This window comes from Tribolium castaneum, chromosome 7 (assembly GCF_031307605.1).
Source record: "Tribolium castaneum strain GA2 chromosome 7, icTriCast1.1, whole genome shotgun sequence".
Classification (NCBI taxonomy): domain Eukaryota; kingdom Metazoa; phylum Arthropoda; class Insecta; order Coleoptera; family Tenebrionidae; genus Tribolium; species Tribolium castaneum.
Genome location: NC_087400.1, coordinates 6,658,385 through 6,670,541, shown reverse-complemented (window position 1 = coordinate 6,670,541; position 12,157 = coordinate 6,658,385).

Here is a 12,157-nt window from a genome sequence, read left to right as displayed (position 1 = left end):
TTGAAAAGTTAGGTTGAGTTGGAATAATATCATCATTTATCAATATTTTGGTACATTGTAGGAATAATATTAATAATAAGAATCTTAAGGTTAAAAATATATCTCAATATAAATATTAATTACTGAAATGGCTGTTTTTTTTTGGAACTCTTTCATGCACGGCATTTTCAAATTATGCTTTTTCTGACAAAGTGTACTTTATTGTTTTCTGGCTTTTCTTTCAAAACACAGCAATAAACTGATTTGCAGAGTTTACTTTTTGCTTTTGTGCATTTGAAGACTTGGGCGTTCTCACTTTTGAAGCATAACAATTTTATATAAATAATTTAACTGTTTAAAAAATTGTGCTACAATTAAAATCACATAATATTTACATAGTATCAATGATTCTAACATTATTCTTTCCCTGACTGTCGGATTTTGCTGCAGCAATTAAAAAAATAATGTTAAATATAACGAAATAAATATAAGTAACTTATTAATCATTATACATTTTTTATTTTTTTTAATATAATAACTTACATGTTGTTGCCATGGCCCTCTACTCATTACTGTTATTGCTCAAGTTTATTTGTTTATCACAAGTTTAACCTAAACTGAAATGAAAGTTATTAAAAAAAGCTGTTTCTGTGCATCATCAGCATATTCACTATTGAATTCGGTAATTTATTAGTTTTTTATCACTAATTATCATTAAAAGCAATTTCTTCCACATTTGTGAAAGTAAGTAGTAAATGGACTAGATGGCCCTTCAGCAGTCTGCTTTTTTCTAACATTGTTGGTCTGCATATTTTATGATTTTTTTAACTGTTACCCTGTACAGGTATCTGCTTTTGCATTAAATCATTGTGCAATTTGGGCTCATGCTCTATTTTTTCATCGAACGTATTTAAGTATCTTTTTTACAATCCAGTGTTAGTTTTAAAAAAATTTTTCTTTGCGCTTAAAATTGCTACCTTGTTTTTTTTATTCATCTGTTAACAATTTCAATGATAATATAAAATTATGTATATTAATAACGTTAACATTAAAAATGTTTATCGATAAGCCAATACTTAAACGGCCAAGATCGACCGCTTTTTAAGCAATGGCTTAGTTAAACTTAAACTTAAACTTGGTTTAAGCTCGAACTGAGGAACCGGTTCTAAAAGTAATTCTTTAATAAAGCTTAATTGCAAATTTAACGTTTGGTTTTGTTGGGCTTCAAATCAAACATGTATTACTGAGATGAAGTTCTCTTTGAAGATAAAGTGATATTGTCAATGACATTCGACATTATAACCCGCAAATTCATAAGACAATGGTATCGAGTTCCAGCTCCAGACATGCTGGTATAGACACTTATCTCTAAAGTAAATTTGCTTGATCTAGACTCGAATATTAATCTATTCTACAATAATTTCATTATCTTTTTTGTCTGAGAATCAGAAAAAGTAAACTTGTTTACTCTAGTCTGATGAAATTTTTCGTGGCAGTTTTAATTTGCTGCGGCATTCAGTTTTTTTGTCATTCTCTATCATTTGGACAACTCCTAATTATGAAATTCTTCTGTGACATTTCCCTTCCCGTGTTAAATTTTTCATCGCTTCATGTCTAGTGGACATAACTCCATTCTCCATATTTACAGATCCAAGATAATGCAGCCGTAATATCCTTATTTACATGCCACAAATAACGCTTTTTTGCGTCCCCTCGCGCCATTTGTCAACATTCATAAACGCGCCACTTGACACATGCCGTGTCAAGTCGCACCGAAATAAATCCAAAACGAACTCTAATTTGTTACACCGAGGGTGAAATATCTCTCATTACAATTAGTTCGATAAGTCACGCACTAGACGAGATGCATTATCCCGTATTATTTATTGGATCGCTTCGATAAATACTTAAGGGATGATTTATGAGGGATCAGGTTTGCCAAAATAAAGGAGTCAACACGGTTTGCGCATTTTGACATTAATCAAAACATGACGAGCGTGAATGCTTCATTCGAAATTTAATTATGGAAAAGGTTAAGTGAGATATGGGGCATTATCGACCTGTTTACTATACCGTCTTGCTAATTTATTACGATAACAAAGCGCTCCTTGCATCTCCTGAAGCATGGGGCCATTGATCGCCAATGAAAAGACCCAAACTCTTGACGAAACTTATTTTGTTAATCAGAAATTGAAATTTCCAAATAGTCCGCCTAGTATGTAAACTGTTAAAAAAATAAAAATAAATTGGCATATTATATTAGATGTTTCAAAACTATAAAAACGCCAATTAAATACGACGATTGATTAAAATGTAAAATTGTTATTAATGATTAGAGCTCTTATTGAAATTATAAATTACATTAGCTATTATTTTTTTGAAGTGCATGAATTATTTCTATTAGCTAATTTTGACAGAAAATGGTACGTCGGCGTTCTCATAGTTTTGAAACAACTAAGGCCTAAATACTAGAATGCCACAAGAATGATACAGGGTGTGCTTAGAAACGTTCACCCTAACTTAGTGGTACGTTGTTGAGAACCATGTGTAGATTACTCGAAAACTCTGGAAAGAATTCTCAAAGTTATATGTAAAAAATCTGAACCTACAAACCTATTTTATTAACTTCTTCGGTTTTTATTATTTTTTAATGCTTCTATCTTTTACACTAAGTAATCGTTTCCTAACACAATGAGCTTTTGGAATTAAAAAAAATCAAATTTATTAAAAAATCACAATTTGGTATAATGTGCCAACACTGGGAATTATTTCCTAAGAAACCGTTTCAAAAATAATTTATTTTTGTTGTTAATTAAATTCTATTGCGATCACGATACTTAGACAACGTTACCTCATAGTATTTATTTAATATTCGTTATTTAATTATTAATAATAACTTTAATACAATAGTTTTTTACTATTTTTACTTTTATATGTAAGCATTTCTGTACCCCATTCCATTGACTTGGTGCACTGATTTTTGAGCAGCCGGTATATTAAATTTCTATGTAAAAAATCGGGTTGTTTTTTGTTTTGTTTTCTGGTATTTAGTTTTTCATGTTCATTTTTGTTGATAATGTTGTTTTCTTCAACTTAAAAGTTTTGTTAAAATTAAATAATTAACACTAATGAATTCTTAACAAACTTTTTTTTCTACATTGTTTTTATTTATATGTTTCTCTGTTTACTATTTGTTTCGGCATTATTTATCGTCGTATTTTTCTTTTTTTCTTTATTCTTTAATTTTACTTCATACTCGTCAGTACTATTTTCTTATTTCTTGGCGTTATAAAGCAATTTGTTTGTATTTGTTTGTATTTTTTGTTCTTATATATTTTTACTTTAATACGATTTTTAGAATCTTTTTTCTTTCCAACTTTTCTTTTTCTTTTCTTGCGTAATTATTTCTTAGACGATATTATATTTTTCTTTTTTGTCCACTTCTTTGCTCTTCAATATTTTCAATGCGTTTAATTTTTGTAAACTCATTCCATTGTTTCTACTTCCACTTTGCTGCTATTACATCTTCCTTCACTGAACTTTTTCGCAACCTCTAACTTTTTACCTGTGATTTTTCTTCTTGGTTTTTAAATGCATGTTTTAGAGTTCAGGCATCATTTCTTTTTTTAATTTTTTTTAATTTTTTTGTTTTTTTGTTTTGTTTCTTTAGTTTTTTTTCTAGCAGGTTGCAATGATTTTGCAGACTCTGTATTATATTTATACTTTCCGTTGCCTTGGTAATTCTTTCTTACTAAATTTTGTACTTTCTGAATTATTTCCGTAATTCTGTTTGTTTTTCGGTCATTTTTTTCCTTAAAATTCCTATTACATTCTTGCACTTTTTGGTCTTCCTTTTTTGGTTCTAGTGTTTTTATTATTCATTAACATGCCACTCAAAACCATGAACTTTTCTCCTCTCAACTTCTTCTGTTCTTCTTTTGTAAAATAATTTTTTGCATTTAGAAGTTTATTATGTACTAATCAGTTGTCTTTGTTTCTACACTTATTTTTTTAAATTTCTTTTCTCCATCTAGTATTTCGGCGTTTAACTTTCCCTATTCTTTCCATCCTCATACATTCATTGTCATATTTTTAGTCAAGTGGCTGAACGTTAGTTTTTTATTCACATCAAGCATTTTTTTTCAATTTTTCTAATAGAATCTAATTATTATTTTTTTTTAGTACATAACAGTCATTATTGGCGTAGGTATAAAGCAACTAAATCTTTATCCTATTTTTTAACAGTTTTTCTTTCTATTTGAAATCTTAATTATGGTTATTCTCTTTCTTAAATCTCTTGTATTTTTGTAGTAGTTTATTCTCCTATAGTTTTACACTAATATTTCTTCTGCTTTGTCTCCCCATTGTTTTGGTAACCCTCTCCTATTAGATACTCGTATTTCTTCCAATATTTCCTTAATTATTTTCGTGTTTCTTGTAGATTGTCAACATACAGTATGAATAAACTTCATTTTAATGTGCAGCCTCACGTTATTTTTTTTTGTTGGTTAAAACTCCTCACTTGTCGCCTCATCTTTCTTCAATTTACTAAATTTATATCTTCTTCGTGCTCAGACATTCCTACACCTTTCTTCTATTTTTTTGTGTTAAATTCATGATCATTGCGACCAATTTTTTTCTTCTTGATCTACTTATTAATTAAATGTTTCAAACGTTGTTTATGGGTCTTCTTTCACCCCTAATTGAAGGTCGTGTTCACACGACTGACTCTTTATTTTTTTCATAAAGTTTATTATTTTTGTGTATTCCGCCTTAGAATATTGGTGTCTAATTTTAGAAACTGCGATGTTGAAACGATGCAAATTTAGCCGAAAAGCGCAGACTTGATTAAAGAGCGCCTCGTTTCCCAATAAAAATATTAAAACAATGCGGGGTTCGATATCCGCGTATAATGTAAACAGTTGTCGAGATGTGCGGCTGGGGGCGGCTCGCTCTGACCTGCACACAGAACTTCCAATATCAGCACACCGCAGACTGTCGAACAGTAACGAGCTTCATCAATTTTCGCTCTAAATTGTTTATTTTCTTTTGTAATACAGTTTGCAGCAACACATTTTCCGGCGTGAAATTACAAAGGGATCTCTCAATAACGTTTTCTTTGCATCGGCTAATTGCCTATATCGATTCCACTGTTCATAACGAGTAATCACCGCCCGGGGCCCCAGCTTTGAGAAAACTCCGCTTTGTGGCGAGTTAACAAAACAGCAACTCTTTCCTCGTCAAGTTTTCGATCCGGTGTCGCTGGATCCGGGATCAACTTTCCGTGTATCTTATCCTTTGTGATAGTTGGCTAACCGCCGCCAGGGATCAGCCATAACGTACACGACCTCAACCGGAAATCATATGCAGTTCCGGTTTTGCACGTACCTCCGGATTTAACGCCCGTTTTCCGCACTAATTAATGTCATCGGCTTTGACTCGCTTCTTATTAACCGGAACATGCCACAAGTTCTAACTCACTTCACTTAAACCACTTTTTCAACGAGAGGCGAGTCAACATTGTTGAAGGGCGCGTTTTTCTTTTATTAAAGTTTCAATTACGACAGCGTTGTAAAGGAAACGAAAAAACGGAAATTACATTTCTGTCATAGTAAATGAAAGCCAAGAGACGGTTGCAACACCAAAACGGATTAAGTCTCTTAAATAGGTCGAGATATCTGATTTTAGCAACTTTTTTGAGCAAGGACTATTTGACTTTGTGTGGCAATCGGCCTTGGAGGCTTTGGGCTGGAGCTCTCACTTTCGGCATTTCCCATGAAAGCCTCGCAATAAATCACTTTTTCAAAGTGGTTACGTCGCCGACATAACATTATAATGTTCCAGCACTTTTCATGAGTGGAAACGCATGGTCACATGAACGCGAAAAGCTTGTATCCTGGCCAGCAGTACATTATTCTGCAGCACGAGTTAACACGCAATTTTCGGTCGGCTGAATACAATTATAATTATTAACTATTTAGGAAATGTAATTTACCAACAACATCAAACATGTAAATCGGATAAACACATGCGTAATTTCCGTCGGGTAACAAGGATAGTATATTCGAGATTACATACTGAAAGTTAAATTGGAAACGAAGAAAAACAAAATCTGTTTACTGAGGATTTAGAAAATAAGAAATTTGCGAACTCAAAAATGCTTATCTATGGTTATTCGAGGCAATACCGTTACCAGAGTTCGATAAAAATTTATTAACTCGGGGAATTTTACGTTTCATATTTCAGACTAAAGTTTTATCGAGTGAAAACAGCTTGACCCACTTTTATTAATTCCGCTAAATGGATTTTAAGCAAAATTCTTTACTCCCAAATACAATGGCAAAAAAACGATTTTAATTAAATCGGAAATTTTATAACTCGCTACGAAAATGTAAAAAGACGAAAACCTTATAATCCTATTAGCGGCAATCCCAAGTTTCCTAAGTAGCTCCAAAGAGGCTAAACTTCTCACCCTTCCCACAGTCCCAAACTACTATTTTTGATCTTAATAAACATATTTCAACAATATATCAGTAGATTGTATCGCCGCGCCCATTCCGGGTGTATCCCGGATGCGGTCGCAACTCCGGAGTCATTAGCTGTGTGCCACCTGAGTTTGCGGCTCCGGAAACCCGGAATTCGGCCGATAACGACACAACTTATGCGACAAATAAATACCGATTTATGGCCCCAAGACGAACGAAAGTATTAAAAATCCGCCCCGATTGTGACCCGTAAGTACTGAAAATCCCTCAATTAGAGCCGCTGAAAGCCCTCCAAGTTCATAAAACTTCCAATATCTTATCAAAGTGAAGATTCGCGAAATCCATTTCCTCTAACAGAAAATTAATTCCAATAAAACTTTGCGATTGAAAAGAGTTAAACAAATCAGGAGTGAAAAGAAGTTTACAATTTACGCCACCACAAAAAATTGAACACACTGTCCAAAAAACAATTCGCATGGAAATAAAGGAATTTGTATTGGCTAGTTTCCAGGGTCGGGAAAACGCGGAGCTATGGAAATGGATTCCATTATAGGGCTTATAATGGGGTTTCAGGGCCGGCGATCAGACGAGAACAAGTGTTATACGGGCACTCGTCTCAAATTGAATTTTGCGCACGCGTATTGTGCAAAAATGACATTGTTGACGACTTTCCATTGTGATAAATGATTTTGGTGATAATTATTTGTTTAGTATTGTCGTTCCAGGGACGCTCCCAGTTATCAAATTGCGAGATAAGTTCGGAATGATTTAGGCGTTAATTAAATTTGGCTAAAAAGTCAATGCATATTCATGTCGTTGATTAACTTATAGCAAGACGTTGTCATCCCAGTCCTAGACTTTCATTATCTTTGCCCCGTATCTGGCTGTAACTTAATTAATTCGTCGTCGCTACGTGTCTTTTGTACCTTAAGTAGCATTAACAGGTCGTGACTTTGCATACGACGTCAAATCCCGATTAAAAATTCCTTTGATTCGGCAACACCGACAAATTGGAGCGATAAAAGTGATAATTTGCGCGAAATGTACATTTCGCATTAGAGCTGTTTGTGTTAACAGTACCTGGATGGCTAAATAAATCAATTTTAAAATAGTTTATTGGTGTTAATTGATATTAATTACTGTATTTCACTCGCATGCTTGTGCATGATGTATGAGAACATCGACATTTACCGTAATGAACTAATTACATTAACGATCATTTCATTTTACGCCTGCTGACAATTTAATTACAAAAACATCGCCGCCATTAAAATTGCGACTGTCCGATTTAATTATTTTACTAACGAAAATTGACGTTTTGCCGATTGGGAAACACCAAACTTGATGCTAAACCACATCTGACGCTTCGACACGGTCTCAAACTCTCTGAATTCACACAAAACATAACACTCTCAAGCCACACAGTTGGCTTCAACTTTAAAAATCCTAACTAATTAGCTTAATTAATAACATTAACTTATAAATCTGTTTGTTCAACTATGTCGTTATAACGTTAAGCGTTGAAATTTACAACGGTGTTTTTTGGTTGTATGATTACGTTTTCTTTTACCGTTTATGTTACGTTGTTTAAAAACTATTTTCGTTTTGTATACCAATTTTTAACGTATTAACTTAAAGTTGTGCTTACTTGAAAAAAGGAAAACGGGCTTTAACGTACCAAATAATAGTACTTACTAACGTTTGTTATAAACGTATAACTAACGTTTGCTATGAACATATAATTAACGTTTGTTATAAACGCATAATTAATGTTTGTTATAAACGTAAAACTAACGCTTGTTATAAACGTATAATTAACGTTTGATAGAAACGTATATTTAACGTTTGTTATAAACGTATAACTAACGTTTGTTATAAACGTATAATTAACGTTTGTTAGAAACGTATACCTAACGTTTGTTATAAACGTATAACTTTCGTTTTAAAAAACTGAATTTCGTTTTATAGGTTTTTTACGATATGTATTTACTGGGCTGACATTCTGGTGATTTGGCTCATGTGTTGGATTTGCTTCTTTCTCGTTAATTTCGGTGGATTAATCGGATTTTATGTAAGAATCCTCGAAATGGAATTATTTGTCCAGCGAGTGTCTGTTTACATGCGACTACCATTTGTGCCGAGGGCGCTCGAGCTGTCAATATATTCAGAGAGCTTACATAAGCATATTTGCGTTTACTTTACTGGGGCCATAATATTCAATAAAATCAGGAAATATGAATCATCAAATTTATTGCATCTTCGAACACAGATTGCAGTAAAAATTTTTATTATCGGCACTTTCCCTCTTCGGAACTTTGTATTTTCGTCTTGGACTAGCTTATCACGGATTTCGCGATTCTTTTAGCATTTCTAAATCTGGTAATACATAAAAAGAATTATGTTCGTCTCTGATGTATATCCAGCATCAAAGAGCAATAAAAGCGCCACATTTCAAATGGAGACCATCATTTTCCATTTTAAGTAACCGTAGATCAGAATGTCCTTGTCACAGCCTTAAATCCTGCGTCCGGAGTCGGCTTAAGATTCATGCTTTATTCATGGGGAATTTGTTACGTGGACACTGGGCGAAAAAATCAAAGCAAATTCGGTTAATATTGTAGATTTTTGCAAGTTGTATTAAGTTCGGGGACAGGTAGAGTAGGTGTCGACGATACAATGGCAATAATTCAAGGCTGTCGCAAGCCGGGCTTTCCGATTCTTCACCCTCGAAACTCTTAAAATATATCTAAAAGTTGGTCTAAAATAAAAACTTGCTAAGTCTCGAGGGCAAAAGATTGTCTCTGCCACAAGTTTGAAAGATCTCCAATTCAGATACTTTGTTCATATTTCTGAAACACTCTTAAACAATTTTGCAGAAATGAGAAATAAATTAAAGGATAACGCCCCAAAAGACGTAAACAAGACGAATAGAGCTTTCGGGCTGAAAAAGCTTTCGCTTTCTATTATTCGAGGGTTGTATCGATAAATCAAAAATCACAACGTTGTTTATAGACTTTGTACAAATACATTTAATGTAGGCTTTATAAACTTGATTCATAAATCATCGAGGGGCGCTCTTATCTTATCCTTGAACCGTAATACAAGTTTCGATTCGCCACGAGTGAATATTATCAAATAAAACGCATTCTAATATTCGAAAATTTACGTTTCGCTGTAAAACTTTACTATCAGTTTATCAGAAAGTGTCTCACTAAAACCCAAATTCAATTTGAAAGCACATTCGACATTATGGCCCCTAAAATCGCGACGCTGTCAGCAACAACCCCACAAAAAATTAAAAAAATTAAATGCGACATAACGAACGGTGATTTTCCACTGAAGCTCCTCGGCCCGTGATACATTCAGAATGATGAGACGGTTGAGTGCATCTCATTTCGAATCACACGAAAGGAACTTTGCTGACTCGTTAGCTTTGTGCGGGGAAAAAGCGGACTCGAGGATATCCTTTATCCGCACACACACACTATCCTTCCATCCGCTATATTAACGAATAACTTGAATTGGACCAAAGTTAAAAACTACACATAAAAGTCGGAGACCAATAAACTCGGAAAAGTTTTCATGAAGAGCAAACCTCGTTATTCATGCTCGGCTGGCTTTTATACATTAACATTTTAAAATTTTACGGCCGCAATTATTGCCGCCGTCTGAGGGCAAGAACAAGAAGGTGGAAAGGGTGTAAAATTTTATCTAAAGCTGGGATGACTTCGTGTGACGGAATTTTAAACTTGCGAAGTGTGCCGGCAACCTATCCTTTAATTTCTATTTTTATGTCTATTGCAATGCAAAACTTAATCTCGTTGTCTATTACATTGCAATTTTATTTTGCTTAACTCGTTTGACTTAGACTTTCATTACTGGAATAAATAAATATTGATAATAATATAAATATAATATATATTATATTATATAAATTATACATAATTATTAATTACTATTAATAAATATTGATAAACATTTAGTGTATTGCGGGTTGCACTTTTATTAATTTAACGTGTTTATACGTTTTAGTTTAATCTCATGGCTAATTATTTATTTTGTTTAATTGCTAAATGTACACACTTATTCACAGATATATAATTTATAAAAAACTTAGTTATTTTTTATAATAACAACGTTAAAAAGAATAATATATTATTTTTGAACGCCGTACTTCGTGAAAGATTGGCAATATTGATACACATTTAGCATATTGCGGGTTGCATTTTTATTAATTTAAAGTTTTTTTACGTTATATTTTAATATATTGTCAAATTATTTGTTTTGTTTAATTACTTAATGTACACATTTATCCACAGATATGTAATTTATACAAGAAAATTAGTCACTTTTGTATATACATCATTAAAAAAATTATTTAATATTTTTTGAACGCCGTACTTCGTGCAAGTTAGGCAATATTGATACATGTTTAGTGTCTTGCGAGTTGAATTTTGTATTAATTTAATGTGTTTTTATGTTTTACTTAATCTCTTGACAAATCATTTATTTGATTCAATTGCTAAATGTACACATTTATCCACAGATATGTAATTTACAAAAAGATTAATAATTTTTTTATATACAACATTAAAAAAAATAATTTTTTTATATTTGATCGTCGTACTTCGTGCAAGTTAGGCAATATTGGTACACATTTAGTGTATTAATGTAGGAACTCTAGCTTGACTATTACGTTACATAGAAACTAGCAGCATTTCTAATATATCTGTTTCAGTTTTATTTACAATTAAAAACATTATTCTAGTATTACAGTTCTGTGTTTAGTCTTTGTTTCAACTACAACATAAATCTCAATAAGAATTTTACTCGCAATCTTGTTCTCTATAGCGCGGAAGCATCTCACATAAAGTTTTCAAGCCTATCATCTCGCTTACTAACATAAAATTTTCACCAATACTAAAGCAGAGTGATACCGTTAAACTAAAGAGATATACAGGTATAAAATAGCGAACATAAAACGATAATTTAGTTTAATTAACGACAAATTGTTTTCATGGAAGTTTTTTGCTTTTTCGTTTCCGTACATAAATTAAAATTTGAGACTGGAATAAATCGGCACGTGGGTTGTATCTGGATAGGTTACGAATGTTCGAAGCATCTTTTTAGGACCGAAGCTTTGGTCTACGTGCCTCATAAAGAAAACATGCGGTTCCACTAAGCCTTCTATTAGTGTTCGAAATCACGTTCGGTGGGTAATTTCGTCCATTACTGGCAATGGAGCGCTTCGGTGTCCACTGGCGATTGAGCCATCAACCTGGATGGCTATAATTCGAAAAAATCCCTCTTCTAACACTAACTGCATCTTTGGTTCAATTACTTCAAGATTCTATAATTCCATCTCAAGAATATAGATTTGCCCGGCGCATCCACCATTTTTGTCACCTGAGTTATTTACACTGAGAATTTTATTGTACTGAATATAAGATACCACTGAACACTATTATGTTATACAATTAGTTTAAAAAAAAATTGCTAGTGCATTGCAGTTTTATGGAAACGCCAATGTTCATTAAAATAAAGTCGTCATTGTATGTTTGTGGTTATTGAACCCAGATTTATGTCGCTGGCAATTAATCAACATTTTAGTTTAGTTTATTGTTTTTTAAGCATGTTGTCTCTCTTACAATTATTTTTAAAAATTTATTAAAATATTTGCCATGCGCATCCAC